The sequence below is a fragment of the Lolium perenne genome, chromosome 4 (assembly GCF_019359855.2).
Source record: "Lolium perenne isolate Kyuss_39 chromosome 4, Kyuss_2.0, whole genome shotgun sequence".
Taxonomy (NCBI): domain Eukaryota; kingdom Viridiplantae; phylum Streptophyta; class Magnoliopsida; order Poales; family Poaceae; genus Lolium; species Lolium perenne.
Window position 1 is genome coordinate 206,524,763 of NC_067247.2, and position 20,006 is coordinate 206,544,768.

The 20,006-nt window shown below is 44.3% G+C and overlaps 2 long non-coding RNA genes across 2 annotated transcripts; both read left to right on the forward strand.

Annotated features, from left to right (window-relative positions):
• Window positions 1-1,333: 1,333 nt before the first annotated feature.
• On the forward strand, window positions 1,334-4,432 carry LOC139838808 (uncharacterized). Its single transcript, XR_011756677.1, has 4 exons — window positions 1,334-1,482; window positions 2,366-2,440; window positions 2,607-2,719; window positions 4,106-4,432. It is a non-coding gene; the product is annotated as an uncharacterized lncRNA (long non-coding RNA).
• A 4,994-nt stretch (window positions 4,433-9,426) lies between these two features.
• On the forward strand, window positions 9,427-12,264 carry LOC127295094 (uncharacterized). The gene is made up of 4 exons (XR_007847523.2): window positions 9,427-9,576; window positions 10,460-10,534; window positions 10,701-10,813; window positions 12,198-12,264. It is a non-coding gene; the product is annotated as an uncharacterized lncRNA (long non-coding RNA).
• The last annotated feature ends 7,742 nt before the right edge of the window (window positions 12,265-20,006 follow it).

Genomic DNA, 20,006 nt, shown 5'->3' on the forward strand with positions numbered 1-20,006 from the left:
ATCATCATTCCTCTTGAGTTCATTCCCAATTGTCCCTAGACAATTGAGGTGGTTCAAATACTTTTCAAATGAGTTCTATTTCAAATGGCAATTCTTGCACATCTTATGCACAACTCTGATCCACCACATTGTATCCCCTCCATCCTCCAATTCTGGATCAAATGGATGACCAATTGATACTTTCAACTCACTCCCTATTGACCTCTCATTTGTAGAGCAATTTATATTCTTTTCCATCATTACCTTGACCTCATTAATTCATGATTTAAGTCCCCATATTCTTCATTGTGAGTATATGGTTACATCACTCACCATCTCTCTTAATCTTGCTCTACCATTGTCTCAACCACCATCACCACCATCATCTCTTGGCCAATTTGATAATTTGCTCAAAGTACTTTATTCTCCAACATTGCCACCAATGTTTATTATCACCTCTCTCCCAAATTTTAATACATCATCAAACCATTTTTAGCTAACCCCTCAAATACTCAACCTTGGTCGACATTCATGAAGTGGCATTGCACTTTGTTTGTTCACTTGTGGTTGTCAAGAAGGAGCCGGCCATGGCAATAAAATTCGGCCAGCCCTCCCTCTTCTTTTCCTTCCTCCACAAGCCTTGCCTCCCAACTACCCCAATCAATAAATGGGCAGCCACCCATCCTAGCCAATCAAAAAGGAGGCAGCCACCACTCTCTCCCTCTATAAAAGCACTTGGCCGGCCACCCCTTCCTCTTTTTCTTCTCATTTTTCTCCACTCTCCACTCATTCCCCTGCCTTACCCACTCCCTCCCCGCCTTCTCCCACGAAATATTGCTCCCCCTAGCTTCCATGGCCGGCCATGGCCATGGAAAGCCACCAAGATGAAGCTCTCCTCCTCCATCAAGCTCATCCTCACCATGAGAGCATCCCTCTCCTTCTTCTCCCCAACCCTAGATGGTTTTCTCTCCTCTTCCTCTTCCTCCATTGCTAAGATGGGATCTTGATGCAGGTGCATGTTGGTCCAAGCATGGAGAAGCTTGAGCTATCCTCAGATCTGAAGTTCTTGAGCAAAGTTCGTCCAAATCCTTGCAGTAATTTCTGCTATCTTGCTGTTTCAGATTCTGGTACGAACTTGTAAAATCCACCAAATCTCGTGCGCAGATCCAAATCGAGTGATTCAAAGTTCCGCAGATAGATACAGAAAATATCTACAACTTGGCGTTGGTCTCATCCTCAAATTCGTTACGGATTGTCCGTGGTAAATAAAGTTCTGTAAACATGAAGATTCACTGTTTGTTAGATTTTCTCCGTTTTACGAAACCTTTTTGAGCAAACTCAACTGTACGTGAAAGCCCTCTTCAATACCTTCATTTTGGCGGTGGTTTCACTTCGATTGACCTCCTGAAACTGAAATGGTTCACATATCAAGATCTGGTCAGATCTGGCTTTGTCGAATTAAACCAGGAGGTTGGAAACGAGTTTTGGAGTGAAACAAGTTGGGTAAGAACCATCTATTCAATACCTTTCAGATGCAGCTTACTTCATATTTTTATGAGTTGTGTACGATTTTTGGTGAATTAAACTTGTTCTGTGTGTTCTGCAGACATGGCTGTTAGCTTTTAAATCATCAAAAATCCATTTTTAAACCTAATTGTGTGATTCCAATTCGGTAGGATTACTGAATGTTTTCTTAATCATCTCAAACAAGTTTCAAACATTTATCTGTTGTGTAAATCCAGAGAGAAAGAAAATGGTACAGACATGCAGTAAATTTGTAAATCCATTTGTGAGAGTTTCAGAAACAATTTGAACCCAAATCCAATTGTGTATGCATCTCTGTTAAATTACCTTTCAAATGCCTGTGGCCTCATATTTTTAGGATTTTTTTACGATTTATGGCTTACAGATCTTGTTTTCTGTACAGTCAGATTCAAACAAATTCCTAAAATTGTAGGTTTAGTATTTTTGGGTGATTCCAATTGGGTTAGTCTTGTATTAGTACTGGCTATCTAGGAAAAATATTATTAGTCTCTGTTCATACATATTTGTTGCTGTTAGTGATGTTTATGTGTGGCATGCATTGTTGAAGCAAAACTTTTCGGTTTATTTAAAACCCTTGACCAACTCTTTTTAGTAGAGGTGGGCAACCTTTGTTTTATGCTTGCAAAACAAAACCTCTGCAACCTAATTTTAGCTCTTTTGTTTTGCTTAAGTTTTCAAATGACGTGGTATATGGTTTGCTTCCTATTTTTGTATAGTGTTAAGTGAGCAAATTAAATTAGGAAAACTGTTTTCTACTTTTCCAAAAATGTTTGAAAATGTTTTGTGACTGTATTTGATGTCAAACTAATGCTCTTGTCCTCTTTATGATGTTATATACCAGGGGGTACTTAGCTTGTTCCATGGTGGTACCTAGAGAGGCAATTGCTAAGTCGTGGCACTCTCATACCTTTACTAGGTAAATAAATGGGGTTTTCTAAATTAAAAATCTTAAAGTTGTTTTGTGGTATCTATAGGTCCTTAGTATGTTATACCTTGGCTGCATGGTTAGTTGTTGATTGTTGAATGTTGTCTTGTTGATGCAATGTGATTGATTGTGTTCCTTTTATATTTTCCGGCGCTAGGTGCGAACAATTCCGGAGAAGAAGAAGAAGTGGAATTGGACAAGGATTTTATTTATATTGTTGGGATTCTTATATTGATAGAGTTGAAGAAGTACAGGGACAAATAAGCCAAGGCAAGCCATTTACTTTGATCCATCGTTCTCTATGTTCTTGATTGAGATCTTGCCATCCTTTGGTCTCTTGGCTCCTTGAGTTCCTTGGGTTTTCGATTACTTTGTTTCTTTACATACTTGCCACCAAGTATGTAAGGTTCTCCTTGTTACTTTGCATACCTACTCTAAGTATGCGAATTACGTTCATCGCCTTTTGACACCTCTAATTCTAGTAAAGATATGGGTTAACCTCATTAAAATTGCTCCTCTTTTGATTATCTCCATTTATGCTCACCCTTCATGGTATAATGGCAACTTTTGGGCTATTATACTTCTTAGTTCACACATAAACTTTAGGTTGGGAAAACCCTCAAGGTTTTACCTTGTTGTAAAAGTTTTTGATAAAACCTTGGGCATGATGTTTTCCCCAAGTGAGGGTTTATGAAAGGAAAGGATTTGGTAAAAATGATGAGGATGTGAAAAAGGTTGGGTTTTATGAAAACTTTGGCGCCTAAGTACTCACCCATGACAATTAACTAGCGCAACCACAATATCCAAAGTGGGCACGGGCTTAGTCCGTAGTTTGTTGATTTTGACATGAGATACCTTCACCACTCTCTAGGAGGGTCACGATGACCTCTGACACCGGGTTGCGCTCTGAAGGAGGCAATACACTGCATTAACTTGCAGCCGGACGATTACTGAGGGTCTTCTGTCGTGGCGCCGGAGATACGCTCAAAAAGGAGGTATGCTTCTTAGGGGTGCCGAGAAGGGTTAAGCCCGCAGGGAGGGGCTCATGTTAAGGGAGACAGGCGAAAGACTATGACCGATTATCCGAGTCTCGCATACTTTCGTATGACGATCCGGGGATGATCCCGGCGGATTTATCGGTTCTTGTGGGGAAAGTGCGCAAACTCTGCAGAGTTAAATCTATTCGAATAGCCGCGTCCGCGGTCATGGACGGTTGGATTGGCTGTTGCTTAGCCTGATGTGTTTTGTTTGTGAAAATGTTTGACAAAGGAAAGAAACGGGTTTTGTGTTGGAGTACTTGGAGTACTGGTAAAATGGTTGATGACCACAATGAGGTGGTCGGAAAGGAATTGATAAAAATTGGGTCTACCCTTCCTAAGCGTTTATGTCGTGAAAGATCTTCCTAAATTAAGTCTAGTAGTGAGGTCTTAGATATGTTCTCTCATCTCCTTCACCCATGAAGTTGAGATGCTAACTCCACTAAAACACTTCTTCTCTTCTACATAACATATTCTTGTTATATAAGAGGTCATTCCCTCTTGATCTCCTAGTTAGTCCTCGGTACCTTGTTCTCCTTGATATATTTCTTTGTAAATGGTTTGCGAGTACAATTCCAAATGTACTCACGGCTTTGTCCCTGGCTATTTACTTGGCCAGACTTGAAGGAGTTCGACAGATGAAGAAGGAGTTGGCGACATCTATGCGAGCTAGGAACGTCTTCCCAGTCAGTTGCCTGTAGGGTTATGGCAGATGACTTGGGTACTGCGCTGCTGAAGTGATGTTGCTACTCTGATGTTTAGTTAGGCCCTTCGAGGCTATTATGTAAGTATTGGTCATGTGACCATGTTGTAATTTTCTTATTCCGCTTTGTAATGGATGGTGTAATTTGATATCAGTTCGGTTATGTGTTCACGGCGCACTGATCATGGGATCGTGAACTGTATACATAACAGGGATTTTGGACAGCTAGTCCGGGGTCCCCACAGAGTGGTATCGAGCTATCCTTTGTAGGAGACCTTAGTTAGCATGGACGTTAGTTAGGAGACAAGTAATTGGGAAAAACTATTTACGAAACAAATTATTTCTTTAGTAGGAAGCATAGCTTCTACTCCTCTTATTTCTTCAAAACTTCTAAATTCTTATCTCTCCGCTTTATTAAAATGTTTGAAAATTCTTACTCTATTGTCTCATCCACTTCAAACCCACATGGTTGGACGATGTCCCCAACTCAGACCGGAGACTCAAACTCAAAGATGGATCAACCTTTTATGAAGTCTCACGTATCTCCAACAGCAGCTATTGAAGGTTGGATGCCGACTTAGTCGTGCTCATGTAGGGATGATAACATCATGTATTTGGTTTTCACCAAAGTATGTCAAAGATCCGACCTTGTTCCTCCATGGGATTGCACTTTTTGTAGTCGTCAGGGATCAAGTCCTCAGTTTCTCGACTAGTAATTTTTAGGCCAGCCACGAGAAGATATCGACTTCGGGAGCACCTCAACAACTACCCCTCTGAAGACCTCACGTCGCCGAGATGCTTACAACAGAAGACTGCACAGTTTTCGCCTCCACTTCAACATCGAGGATTCAACATCAGGCCTGCGTCACCACCCACTGCTACAAGGATCCAAGTTGAAGCTGATACTAATGTTATGAAGACGTCAACATATGCGACCAGCCCCAAACCTATAGGATGGATAGGACAAACTCAATCACTTTGATTGAGCTACCCCGCGCATTAGGAATTTCTGGGTACTTAGAGTACCATGTCTGGTGTGATGATTGCTTGTGGTTCCCTAGTGTGCTGCCTTGAATGTTTGTATCTGTTTGCTGTGTGCATGTATGTCTTGCTGTTTAGACGTTTCCGCCCTTTTTTATTGTTTGAAAATTTGTGAAACAGAAATTAAAAATGGAAATCTGCCAGTGTACTGTTTTGCTAATAAAAATAGTTTGGTAGCTCCGATTGATGTGATTCCAATTGCACTAGAACCAGTATGAAATTATCTTTCAGACGCCACTGACCTTGTATTTTTAGGATTTTTGTGCGATTTTTAATAAATAAAACTTCATCACTGTTTCTGGTTAGTATTTTGAGTCTCAAAAATTGAAAAATAAATATTTTTGAATGATTCCAATTGTGTTGATCTTGTTTTGTTACTGTGCATCTAGGAAAAATACCAGTAGCCTCTGTTAGTGGTATTGTGTCTCTGGTTATGGTTGTATGGGTGTCACATGCAATGATAGGATTAAAGTTTGCCTCGCCGATGTTTTGCTAACTATTAGTTAAATTGGGTAGACTAACGAAAGACTCTAACTCTAAACCCGTTGGAAGTTGTTTTTCAACCATCACGAAAACTAACCCGACCCCTATCTACGCTGACTTCCTTCAAGATCAGCTGGAGCATCTCCACTACGACAAGAAAGAAGAAGCCCTACCTTCAAGAGTGACTGCACCTCTACGAGAAGACATGCTAACTTGGTCTAACCTTGGAGTATACTCGCGCTAACCGCGAGGATATCTTTTTGAAACTACCCTCGAACACACCGTCTAACAAGTTGAGAGAACAATAGCGTCAAAGCCGAGATACACCACATGGTTCATCTGGTCCTCATCAAATGAAGCTTCTGAAGATACTCCAAGACTCAAGACTTTAGGCGTAGTTTACCCGCTAACTTCTTAGTTGTTACTGAAATCAGCACTGACCCTCAAGCTGAAGATTGTCTTCGACGACCCATGTTGCTGCTTCAGATGGGTACCAACCAGGCGTTTCTTCAACTTTCCAACTCGCCGCGCGTCCCATATGGTTCAGTTTACACCGTGAGTGCCTCTTGAAGTGGTGGTCTGCACGTCGCCCCCGAAGATTCTTCAGCTGAACAAGGAAGACCGACGACTTCTTCCGAAGCCCCAGACAGAACTACAAGGCAGAAGCTCAGAGTTTTTTTTTGAAAGCCCGATGAAAAATCTTAAGGGTGGAAGACTTCGTCTTCCACTAAGAAATGGAGCTAACCCTAACATTTTCAACCTTTCTAAAAACACCGTTGGGAACTTGTTGGGATGCATAACCCCCCCCCCCCCCCCCTTGAAGCTGTGGACTACACAAAGCCCTCTGAAGATGCTTCAACTCAAGACAAGAGACCGAAGACCTCTTCAAAAAGCGCCCAACAAGACTCCGTGGCCGAAGCTCAGAGTTTTCAAAAACCCGGTGAACAATTTTAAGGGTGGAAGTCTTCCACTAAAATATTAAGCTGACTCTAAAAAAATTTTCAACCCTGCTCAAGCACCATTGGGTGCACTAACCCTCCCACAGTCTTGAACCTCCGCCAGGATCGAGAAGAAGCTACAGATCCAACACCTGCATGGAGTAGTCAACCCTTCAAGAAGCTTGCCCTCGGAAGAAATCTATCATGTCTCCCAGAAGCTGAAGTTGCGACCTTCTCAACAATGACACATCTACAGAAGAATGGAGTCTAACTTTAGCCAAACTTTACAACCCCTCTAGTTCTGCGCTCAGTAATCTCGGGACGAGATTATTTTAAGGGTGGAAGATCTGTAACACCCCAACTTTTGCAACCTTGAATTATTTGTCCATAATGCAAAAATTAGGGGGGGAACAAAAACTTTTTCTTTAGACTAATTAAGATGAATTGCCTTGATCTGTTTGTTATGGTGAATTGCCTTGATCTGTTGGTAGATGAATTGTCTTGATTTGCTTGTTGAGTTTTGTCTTGGGCTACCTCATAGAACAACACCCCTAGTGGTTAAACAAGCAATTCACCAAATAAAACACATGTGTGGCTTAGGAATAAATGTTTTCCTTCTTACTACACCAAACCTCTCTCCTGATGGCAACATGAGTGTGCCATGTTGATATTTCTCTTTGTGTCAATCTAGCTCAATCATCCTTAAAACAAAACTTGGGATCATCTACCCCTAGCTACATCCCTCTCTTATACCCACTCATCCTTGTTGGTTTTGAGGCCATGTCGACCATCTGTGTTGACAGGCTTAAAATGTCCAGACTTTGGCAATTGATCTCTAAGCACCCACAACTGTTTTTGATGACCTCACTGCATGGATCTCATCTGTGCAATACCCTCTTCAATCTCCACGTCTTGCATGTCTCAGTCTACCCTTGCAACTCTTTTAATTCACTTGACCTTGCACTCTATCCTTTGTTTCAACTCTAGATCACTTCCTTCACTTTTACCTCTTGATTTTATTCAAGTTTAATCTTCACAAAACCAAGAGTGGGAATGATGGGTACATTTTGTAGCCATCATCTACCCTTGAGAACACTTCTCCCTAAATTAGTTCTTTTTCTCAAAACCCTACTGTTTTCTTCTCTAGTTTTGATCACAAAACTACTTCTAGTTTTATTAAACCTTTTCAAGATATTTCTTCAAAGAAAACAAGAAACTGAAATGGGTTTTGTTTTTCATCCCATTTCTACCAATTACTGATTTCTAAAACATTATTTTCTATCTTTCCTACATTTTAACAAAATGCTTGTTTATGGTACTTATACCATTCCTTGTTTTCCTCTTGCTTATTTTACATTTGAGAAAAACTCTACCTTACTTGAGGAAGTAAGTAGAATATTTTGAACTCCTATATTCCAACTAGTTTTATCTCAACACTTTCAAAACTTCATTCCTCTTGAGTTCATTCCCAATTGTCCCTAGACAATTGAGGTGGTTCAAATACTTTTCAAATGAGTTCTATTTCAAATGGCAATTCTTGCACATCTTATGCACAACTCTGATCCACCACATTGTATCCCCTCCATCCTCCAATTCTGGATCAAATGGATGACCAATTGATACTTTCAACTCACTCCCTATTGACCTCTCATTTGTAGAGCAATTTATATTCTTTTCCATCATTACCTTGACCTCATGAATTCATGATTTAAGTCCCCATATTCTTCATTGTGAGTATATGGTTACATCACTCACCATCTCTCTTAATCTTGCTCTACCATTGTCTCAACCACCATCACCACCATCATCTCTTGGCCAATTTGATAATTTGCTCAAAGTACTTTATTCTCCAACATTGCCACCAATGTTTATTATCACCTCTCTCCCAAATTTTAATACATCATCAAACCATTTTTAGCTAACCCCTCAAATACTCAACCTTGGTCGACATTCATGAAGTGGCATTGTACTTTGTTTGTTCACTTGTGGTTGTCAAGAAGGAGCCGGCCATGGCAATAAAATTCGGCCAGCCCTCCCTCTTCTTTTCCTTCCTCCACAAGCCTTGCCTCCCAACTACCCCAATCAATAAATGGGCAGCCACCCATCCTAGCCAATCAAAAAGGAGGCAGCCACCACTCTCTCCCTCTATAAAAGCACTTGGCCGGCCACCCCTTCCTCTTTTTCTTCTCATTTTTCTCCACTCTCCACTCATTCCCCTGCCTTACCCACTCCCTCCCCTCCTTCTCCCACGAAATATTGCTCCCCCTAGCTTCCATGGCCGGCCATGGCCATGGAAAGCCACCAAGATGAAGCTCTCCTCCTCCATCAAGCTCATCCTCACCATGAGAGCATCCCTCTCCTTCTTCTCCCCAACCCTAGATGGTTTTCTCTCCTCTTCCTCTTCCTCCATTGCTAAGATGGGATCTTGATGCAGGTGCATGTTGATCCAAGCATGGAGAAACTTGAGCTATCCTCAGATCTGAAGTTCTTGAGCAAAATTCGTCCAAATCCTTGCAGTAATTTCTGCTATCTTGCTATTTCAGATTCTGGTACGAACTTGTAAAATCCACCAAATCTCGTGCGCAGATCCAAATCGAGTGATTCAAAGTTCCGCAGATAGATACGGAAAATATCTACGACTTGGGGTTGGCCTCATCCTCAAATTCGTTACAGATTGTCCGTGGTAAATAAAGTTCTGTAAACATGCAGATTCACTGTTTGTTAGATTTTCTCCGTTTTACGAAACCTTTTTGAGCAAACTCAACTGTAGGTGAAAGCCCTCTTCAATACCTTCATTTTGGCTGTGGTTTCACTTCGATTGACCTCCTGAAACTGAAATGGTTCACATATCAAGATCTGGTGAGATCTGGCTTTGTCGAATTAAACCAGGAGCTTGGAAACGAATTTTGGAGTGAAACAAGTTGGGTAAGAACCACCTATTCAATACCTTTCAGATGCAGCTTACTTCATATTTTTATGAGTTGTGTGCGATTTTTGGTGAATTAAACTTGTTCTGTGTGTTCTGCAGACATGGCTGTTAGCTTTTAAATCATCAAAAATCCATTTTTAAACCTAATTGTGTGATTCCAATTCGGTAGGATTACTGAATGTTTTCTTAATCATCTCAAACAAGTTTCAAACATTTATCTGTTGTGTAAATCCAGAGAGAAAGAAAATGGTACAAACATGCAGTAAACTTGTAAATCCATTTGTGAGAGTTTCAGAAACAATTTGAACCCAAATCCAATTGTGTATGCATCTCTGTTTAATTACCTTTCAAATGCCTGTGGCCTCATATTTTTAGGATTTTTCTACGATTTATGGCTTACAGATCTTGTTTTCTGTACAGTCAGATTCAAACAAATTCCTAAAATTGTAGGTTTAGTATTTTTGGGTGATTCCAATTGGGTTAGTCTTGTATTAGTACTGGCTATCTAGGAAAAATATTATTAGTCTCTGTTCATACATATTTGTTGCTGTTAGTGATGTTTATGTGCGGCATGCATTGTTGAAGCAAAACTTTTCGGTTTATTTAAAACCCTTGACCAACTCTTTTTAGTAGAGGTGGGCAACCTTTGTTTTATGCTTGCAAAACAAAACCTCTGCAACCTAACTTTAGCTCTTTTGTTTTGCTTAAGTTTTCAAATGACGTGGTATATGGTTTGCTTCCTATTTTTGTATAGTGTTAAGTGAGCAAATTAAATTAGGAAAACTGTTTTCTACTTTTCCAAAAATGTTTGAAAACGTTTTGTGACTGTATTTGATGTCAAACTAATGCTCTTGTCCTCTTTATGATGTTATATACCAGGGGGTACTTAGCTTGTTCCATGGTGGTACCTAGAGAGGCAATTGCTAAGTCGTGGCACTCTCATACCTTTACTAGGTAAATAAATGGGGTTTTCTAAATTAAAAATCTTAAAGTTGTTTTGTGGTATCTATAGGTCCTTAGTATGTTATACCTTGGCTGCATGGTTAGTTGTTGATTGTTGAATGTTGTCTTGTTGATGCAATGTGATTGATTGTGTTCCTTTTATATTTTCCGGCGCTAGGTGCGAACAATTCCGGAGAAGAAGAAGAAGTGGAATTGGACAAGGATTTTATTTATATTGTTGGGATTCTTATATTGATAGAGTTGAAGAAGTACAGGGACAAATAAGCCAAGGCAAGCCATTTACTTTGATCCATCGTTCTCTATGTTCTTGATTGAGATCTTGCCATCCTTTGGTCTCTTGGCTCCTTGAGTTCCTTGGGTTTTCGATTACTTTGTTTCTTTACATACTTGCCACCAAGTATGTAAGGTTCTCCTTGTTACTTTGCATACCTACTCTAAGTATGCGAATTACGTTCATCGCCTTTTGACACCTCTAATTCTAGTAAAGATATGGGTTAACCTCATTAAAATTGCTCCTCTTTTGATTATCTCCATTTATGCTCACCCTTCATGGTATAATGGCAACTTTTGGGCTATTATACTTCTTAGTTCACACATAAACTTTAGGTTGGGAAAACCCTCAAGGTTTTACCTTGTTGTAAAAGTGTTTGATAAAACCTTGGGCATGATGTTTTCCCCAAGTGAGGGTTTATGAAAGGAAAGGATTTGGTAAAAATGATGAGGATGTGAAAAAGGTTGGGTTTTATGAAAACTTTGGCGCCTAAGTACTCACCCATGACAATTAACTAGCGCAACCACAATATCCAAAGTGGGCACGGGCTTAGTCCGTAGTTTGTTGATTTTGACATGAGATACCTTCACCACTCTCTAGGAGGGTCACGATGACCTCTGACACCGGGTTGCGCTCTGAAGGAGGCAATACACTGCATTAACTTGCAGCCGGACGATTACTGAGGGTCTTCTGTCGTGGCGCCGGAGATACGCTCAAAAAGGAGGTATGCTGCCGGGGTGCCGAGAAGGGTTAAGCCCACAGGGAGGGGCTCATGTTAAGGGAGACAGGCGAAAGACTATGACCGATTATCCGAGTCTCGCATACTTTCGTATGACGATCCGGGGATGATCCCGGCGGATTTATCGGTTCTTGTGGGGAAAGTGCGCAAACTCTGCAGAGTTAAATCTATTCGAATAGCCGCGTCCGCGGTCATGGACGGTTGGATTGGCTGTTGCTTAGCCTGATGTGTTTTGTTTGTGAAAATGTTTGACAAAGGAAAGAAACGGGTTTTGTGTTGGAGTACTTGGAGTACTGGTAAAATGGTTGATGACCACAATGAGGTGGTCGGAAAGGAATTGATAAAAATTGGGTCTACCCTTCCTAAGCGTTTATGTCGTGAAAGATCTTCCTAAATTAAGTCTAGTAGTGAGGTCTTAGATATGTTCTCTCATCTCCTTCACCCATGAAGTTGAGATGCTAACTCCACTAAAACACTTCTTCTCTTCTACATAACATATTCTTGTTATATAAGTGGTCATTCCCTCTTGATCTCCTAGTTAGTCCTCGGTACCTTGTTCTCCTTGATATATTTCTTTGTAAATGGTTTGCGAGTACAATTCCAAATGTACTCACGGCTTTGTCCCTGGCTATTTACTTGGCCAGACTTGAAGGAGTTCGACAGATGAAGAAGGAGTTGGCGACGTCTATGCGAGCTAGGAACGTCTTCCCGATCGATTTACTGTAGGGTTATGGCGAGATGACTTGGGTGCTGACTTTGAAGTGATGTTGCTACTCTGATGTTTAGTTAGGCCCTTCGAGGCTATTATGTAAGTATTGGTCATGTGACCATGTTGTAATTTTCTTATTCCGCTTTGTAATGGATGGTGTAATTTGATATCAGTTCGGTTATGTGTTCACGGCGCACTGATCATGGGATCGTGAACTGTATACATAACAGGGATTTTGGACAGCTAGTCCGGGGTCCCCACATCAACCGCCTAGAAGAGTAGATAACTTCGTAGATTCGTAGATCTAGAAGGGTTTCCCGCAGGAAGGAGCATAGCTCATGTTTTCTCTTACATCAAGTCTAATCTCAGATCTGAGCCAACAAGGCTATTTATAGGTGGGGGCGAAGGGATAAGTTACACGCTGAAAAGTGCTGTCTTGCTGAAGTTCGATGGGGCGGAAGTTCCGGTCATCTTGGGCGGAAGTTCCGGTCAGGGGCGAAAGTTTCGGTCTGGCGGGCCGGAAGTTCCGGTTGGGGCGGAAGTTCCGGCCAAGTTCCGGCCTTGTTCCGGAATTCCGCCATAGTCCCGCAGTAACATCCAGTATGATTTTCGCGGACTTTCGGAACTTGGGCGGAACTTTGGCGGAAGTTCCGCTGGGCGGAAGTTCCGGTCCTCTGGGGCGGAAGTTCCGGCTGGATCCTTTTTCCTGGGCGCTGGAAGGCATCTTGAGGGCATCTGGCCGGAAGTTCCGGTCCTGGGGGGCGGAAGTTCCGGCCTGGGCGCTGTAGCTCCATCTTCATCATTTCCAGCTCTCTCTCCATTGGCTTGATCTCCATGGCTTGCGTCTTGGTTGATGTACCTGATTGAACATAGGGTGTTGGCTTGGAGAGGAGCGAATTCACCTCTTGTTGTAGGGCTTGGGCTCGAGCTCGTGTCATTGGACCACGAGAAGGGCTTGTCGGTCTTGAGGCGGTGGTGTCCGAAGGCCACCCCGTATCATCACTTGTGGTCACAAGGGTGCTAACAACTCAACCTCAAGCTATGGAAGACCAACGGTGCAACATCTTCCAAACTCGTGCCGGTATTGGTGGCAAGTCGATCAAGGTCATCATCGATGGTGGAAGTTGCCATAACCTTGCAAGCACCGAGTTGTGTGAGAAGCTCAACCTCACTCTTCGCAAGCATCCTCACCCTTACCATATCCAATGGTTGAGTGACAAGGGCAACGTCTAGATACAACATACCGTCACCGTCACCTTCAAGATTGGACCTTATGAGGACACTATTGAGTGTGACGTGGTACCCATGACGGTGTGCCACATGTTGCTTGGCCGTCCGTGGCAATTTGACTAGAAGGCTATACATGATGGACACTCCAATGCATACACCTTCATGGTCAAGGACAAGAAGTTCGAGTTGCGCCCGATGACTCCTAGCCAAATCATCGCGGATAATGCGAAGGCTTTAGCGAGGGCTCAACTCCGCACCCACCATAGTGAGATGAGAGGAGAGGGAGCGACACACCAAAAAGATAGTGAGCGCCACAAGCCATATATGAGCGAGACAAAGAGTGTCCTTCTAGCCACCAAAAGTGAGTGGAGAGAGGTCCAAGAGAACCCATCCACCATATTGCACTACGTGCTCATTTGCAAGGGACCATCGTCGGCGACTAACGACTTAACCAACATTCCTTCGTCTTTGTTGTCTCTTTTGAAGGAGTTTCAAGACGTCTTCCCCGACGAGCTCCCTCATGGACTTCCACCACTTCGAGGCATAGAACACCGCATCGACCTCATACCCGGCGCTCCGCTCCCAAACCGCGCCGCCTACCGCACCAACCCCGAAGACACAAAGGAGATCCAACGAAAAATACAAGATCTCCTCGCCAAAGGGTACGTCCGCGAAAGCCTTAGCCCTTGTGCGGTTCCCGTGATTCTTGTGCCTAAACCGGATGAGACGCAACGAATGTGTATGGATTGTCGCCCCATCAATGCCATTACCGTTCGTTACCGCCATCCCATTCCGCGTTTAGATGACATGCTTGATGAGTTAAGTGGTGCCACAATTTTCTCTAAAGTCGATTTGCGTAGTGGCTACCACCAAATCCGCATGGCCATTGGTGATGAATGGAAAACGGCATTCAAGACCAAGCTTGGTCTCTATGAATGGCTCGTTATGCCTTTTGGTCTCTCCAATGCTCCATCCACTTTCATGCGTCTTATGAATTACATCTTGTGTCCTCTCATTGGCAAGAGCGTGGTTGTCTATTTTGATGATATTCTCATTTGTAGCAAAAATCTCGAGGACCATGTGCAACATGTGAGAGAGGTCTTATGCATCTTGCGTCTTGAGAAGCTTTATGCCAACCTCCCTAAATGCACATTTGCTCAAAACAAATTGGTTTTCCTTGGCTTTGTGGTTTCCGCTAATGGGATTGAAGTTGATTCTTCCAAGGTGGAGGCCATCCACAATTGGCCTACTCCTACAAATGTTGGTCAAGTCCGAAGTTTTCATGGACTTGCCGGTTTCTACCGTCGCTTTGTGAAAGATTTTAGCACCATTTCTTGCCCTTTGAATGAACTTACCAAGAAGAATGTTCCGTTTGTTTGGGGCAAGGCCCAACAAAATGCTTTTGATGAGTTGAAGAAGCGCCTTACCGAAGCTCCCCTTCTTGTCCTTCCAAATTTTGCAAAAACTTTTGAGATTGAGTGTGATGCAAGTGGACTAGGTATTGGTGGCGTTCTTATGCAAGAGGGCAAACCCGTGGCATATTATAGTGAGAAGTTGGATGGCGCACGCCTCAACTATCCTATTTATGACAAGGAGCTCTATGCTATGGTTCGTGTTCTTGAAGTTTGGCAACACTACCTTTGGCCAAAAGAGTTTATCATTCATTCCGACCATGAGTCCTTGAAATATTTGAAAAGCCAACACAACTTGAACAAACGACACGCAAAATGGGTCGAGTTCATTGAGTCCTTCCCATATGTAATCAAATACAAGAAGGGCAAGGACAATGTTGTGGCGGATGCTCTTTCCCGCAAAAACACCCTTTTACTTACTCGCTTGGATTTTCATGTTTTGGGACTTGAAGAGATCAAAGAACTCTATCCTTCCGATTCTTTCTTTGAACCGATATTTGAGAAGTTCTCCGTTGAACGAGGAGTGGATGATTTCTATTTGCATGATGGTTACTTGTTTAAAGCTAACAAGATTTGCATACCCGAGTCTTCTCTTCGAAAGTTGCTTTAGCAAGAGTCACATGGAGGTGGTCTTATGGGACACTTTGGACGAGAGAAGACATATGCCATGCTCTCAACCCACTACTATTGGCCAAGAATGTACCGCGACGTGGAACGCCTTTGCCGCCGGTGCACAACTTGCTTACAAGCTAAGTCTACCTCCAACCCTTATGGCTTTTATACACCATTGCCTATTCCTCATGCTCCTTGGTCGGATATTAGCATGGATTTCATCCTTGGATTGCCTCGCACTAAGCATGGTCATGATTCCATATTTGAGGTAGTGGATAGATTCTCTAAGATGGCTCATTTCATACCTTGCCATAAGAGCGACGATGCTTCACACATTGCTTCATTGTTTTTCAGGGAAATTGTTCGCCTACACGGAATACCGGCAAGCATTGTGTCGGATCGAGACGTCAAGTTCATGAGCTATCTTTGGAAGTCGCTCATGGCAAAGTTTGGAGTGAAGCTCTTGTTCTCATCATCCTCGCACCCGCAAACGGACGGACAAACGGAAGTGGTCAATCGAAGCCTCTCCACTCTCCTACGCATCCTAGTGAAGAAAAACTTGAAGTCGTGGGAGGAGTGCCTCCCACACGCGGAGTTCGCCTACAACCGCGCCAAGCACTCGACAACATCAAGGAGTCCCTTCATGGTCGTCTACGGTTTCGAGCCTCCCACGGCACTCGACATACTACCACTTCCCCTTCATGAGCGGACGAACATGGACTTCGACAAGCGCACCGCCGCCATGAAGAAACTACATGAAGAAACAAGACATACCATTCAAGAACATGTGCTCCGTCAAGCTACCCGCCTCAACGCAAAGAAGAAGGAACGCATATTTGAAGAAGGCGACCTTGTTTGGATCCACCTCCGGAAGGAAAGGTTCCCTCGTGAACGCAACTCAACGCTCAAGCCAAGAGGAGATGGCCCCTTCAAGGTCCTCAAACGCATCAACAACCACGCCTACGTCATCGACATCCCAACCTCCAAGTACTTGGTGAGCAACACGTTCAACGTTGCGGACTTATCGCCATATCATGAAGATGAGGAGGCACAAGAGTCGAGGACGACTCTTTCCCATGGGGGGGGGGAGATGATGCGGGGTGGCCTTCGGACACCTCCACACCAAGACCAACAAGTCCCCCAAGTGGACCGATGACGCGAGCTCGGGTTAAAGCGCTACACGATGAGGTGAACTCGCTCCTCACCACCCTTGATCTCGGTACCCCTTTGGATGGAATGCTACCTCATGTCGATGTGCTATGTGTCATTAGGTACAAGGCGCATCAAGACCCCGGAGAGGAGGACATGCCATGGTCAAGGGAAGGAGAGGAGCAGCGGGACATGAAGATGATCACGAAGCTGGACCCGACGCCGCTCGAAGCACTCAAAGGAAGAGAGGAATGCTGGCCGGCCCAGGACCCGGTCGGACCGGCCCCACAACCGGACCATCCGGTCCCAGGCCCGGTCAACCGGGCGCCCAACCGGATTTCCCTGCATCGTACCGGGAAGCAACCGGACGGAAACTTGCGAGGTTTCCGGTTGGCTCCCGGTCGACCGGCCCCAGGACCGGACCACCCGGTCACAGGCCCGGTCTGACCGGCCCCAAACCGGATCCAACGGGAATGACTCACCAAACTGCCTAAGTTATCCACTTGCGTACCTTTTCGCCTTGCTGGCCCTGTATGCCTATATAAGTAGCCTGGACCCCTCCTTTACCCCTTAGACTTGAATTGAGCTTAAACACTACTTTGAGCTTTGTCTCCCTAGGGTTAGCATCCCTTTGTAATCAAGGCATCCTGGTTGTTGATTTGGATATTGTTGAGTGAGATTCTAGTACAAGCTACTCTCTCTCCCTCACCAATCTCTTCTTCTCCAACCCCAATCTCTCACCAGGAATTCTGCCGTGTGCCTCTTCCGGGTGATTCTATAGGCGTGGTCCATCGAGCCACGGGGGTAAGTATCGGGTGTATCGGGTTGGTGTGCGTGCGTGAGTACCGGCGTTCTTCGTGTTCTTCGTGTTCCTCGCGTTCTCCCACCTCTTCCCTTGGTTTTCGGGGTCAAATCGCGAGATCGGGCCAATCCCTAGATCTCAGATCACATCAATGCGAGCCAACATCCAAGAATCCGAGAGCCAAACAATTGCTCGCTTCTTCAATGGCCTAAAATACCCCATCAAGAGGATTGTGGAGTTCCAACCATACTCCAACATGGTTGAGTTGGTCCACCAAGCATCGAAGGCCGAGCGCCAAGTGATTGAGGACATCAAATATTCCAAGTCCAAGTCATACTTCACATCCAAGCTCGCTACATCAACTCCTTCACCAAGTGTCAAGCCCGCCATGTCCTCTACACCATCCAAGCAACCGACTATCCAAAGTCGCATGAAGCAAACGGTGTCTTCTACCGCCTCCTCTAAGGCATCTACGGGACCCTCTAATGTCACTTGTTTCAAGTGTGGCACCCAAGGCCACAAATCGTTTGAGTGTAAGAATACCAAGGTCATGATCACTATGGAGAACGGTGATATCGAGACACTAAGTGAACATGAATACGAAGCCCTTGTGCAAGCCGCCGCGGCCAATGAAGAAGCTTATGAGGAAGAAAGTGGAGAAGACCCTCTCTTATGTGAGCATGACCCAAGTCCCTCACTTGTGGTCACAAGGGTGCTAACAACTCAACCTCAAGCTATGGAAGACCAACGGTGCAACATCTTCCAAACCCGTGCCGGTATTGGTGGCAAGTCGATGAAGGTCATCATCGATGGAGGAAGTTGCCATAACCTTGCAAGCACCAAATTGTGTGAGAAGCTCAACCTCACCCTCCGCAAGCATCCTCAGCCTCACCATATCCAATGGTTGAGTGATAAGGGCAACGTCAAGATACAACATACCGTCACCGTCACCTTCAATATTGGACCTTATGAGGACACTATTGAGTGTGACGTGGTGCCCATGACGGTGTGCCACATGTTGCTTGGCCGCCCTTGGCAATTTGACAAGAAGGCTATACATGATGGACACGCCAATGCATACACCTTCAAGGTCAAGGACAAGAAATTCGAGTTACGCCCGATGACTCCTAGCCAAATCATCGCGGACAATGCGAAGGCTTTAGCGAGGGCACAACTCCGCACCCACCATAGTGAGATGAGAGGAGAGGGAGCGACCCACCATAAAGATAGTGAGCGCCACAAGCCATATATGAGCGAGACAAAGAGTGTCCTACTAGCAACCAAGAGTGAGTGGAGAGAGGTCCAAGAGAACCCATCCACCATATTGCACTATGTGCTCATTTGCAAGGGACCATCGTCGGCAACTAACAACTTAACCAACATTCCTTCGTCTTTGTTGTCTCTTTTGAAGGAGTTTCAAGACGTCTTCCCCGATGAGCTCCCTCATGGACTTCCACCACTTCGAGGCATAGAACACCGCATCGACCTCATACCCGGCGCTCCGCTTCCAAACCGTGCCGCCTACCGCACCAACCCCGAAGACACAAAGGAGATACAACGCCAAATACAAGATCTCCTCGCCAAAGGGTATGTTCGCGAAAGCCTTAGCCCTTCTGCGGTTCCCGAGATTCTTGTCCCTAAACCGGATGAGCCGCAACGGATGTGTATGGATTGTCGCCCCATCAATGCCATTACCGTCCGATACCGCCATCCCATTCCGCGTTTGGATGACATGCTTGATGAGTTAAGTGGTGCCACGATTTTCTCTAAAGTCGATTTGCGTAGTGGCTACCACCAAATCCGCATGGCCATTGGTGATGAATGGAAAACGGCCTTCAAGACCAAGCTTGGTCTCTATGAATGGCTCGTTATGCCTTTTGGTCTTTCCAATGCTCCATCCACTTTTATGCGTCTTATGAATCACATCTTGCGTCCTCTCATTGGCAAGAGTGTGGTTGTCTATTTTGATGATATTCTCATTTATAGCAAAAATCTCGAGGACCATGTGCAACATGTGAGAGAGGTCTTATGCATCTTGCGTCTTGAGAAGCTTTATGCCAACCTCCCCAAATGCACCTTTGCTCAAAACAAATTGGGTTTCCTTGGCTTTGTGGTTTCCGCTAATGGGATTGAAGTTGATTCTTCCAAGGTGGAGGCCAACAAGATTGGGTTTCATCCCCTTTGTATCAAGGCTACCCTTGTTGGATGATTGGATTTGGTGTGTGAGATTCTAGTTGATGAGGTCTGAGACCCGTGTGTGGCCCGATCTCGCGGATTGACTTCGAAACCAAGGGGGAAGATGGGAAAAACGCGAGGAACACGAAGAACACGGCGATGAACACGAGGAACTCCGAGACTCACGCACACACACACCCCGATACACCCGATGCTTACCTCCGTGGCTCGATGGACCACGCCAATAGAATCACCCGGAAGAGGCACGCGGCAGAATTCCCGGTGAGAGATTGGGATTGGAGAAGAAGAGCTTGGTGAGGGAGAGAGAGTATCTTGTACTAGAATCTCACTCAACAAGTTCCAA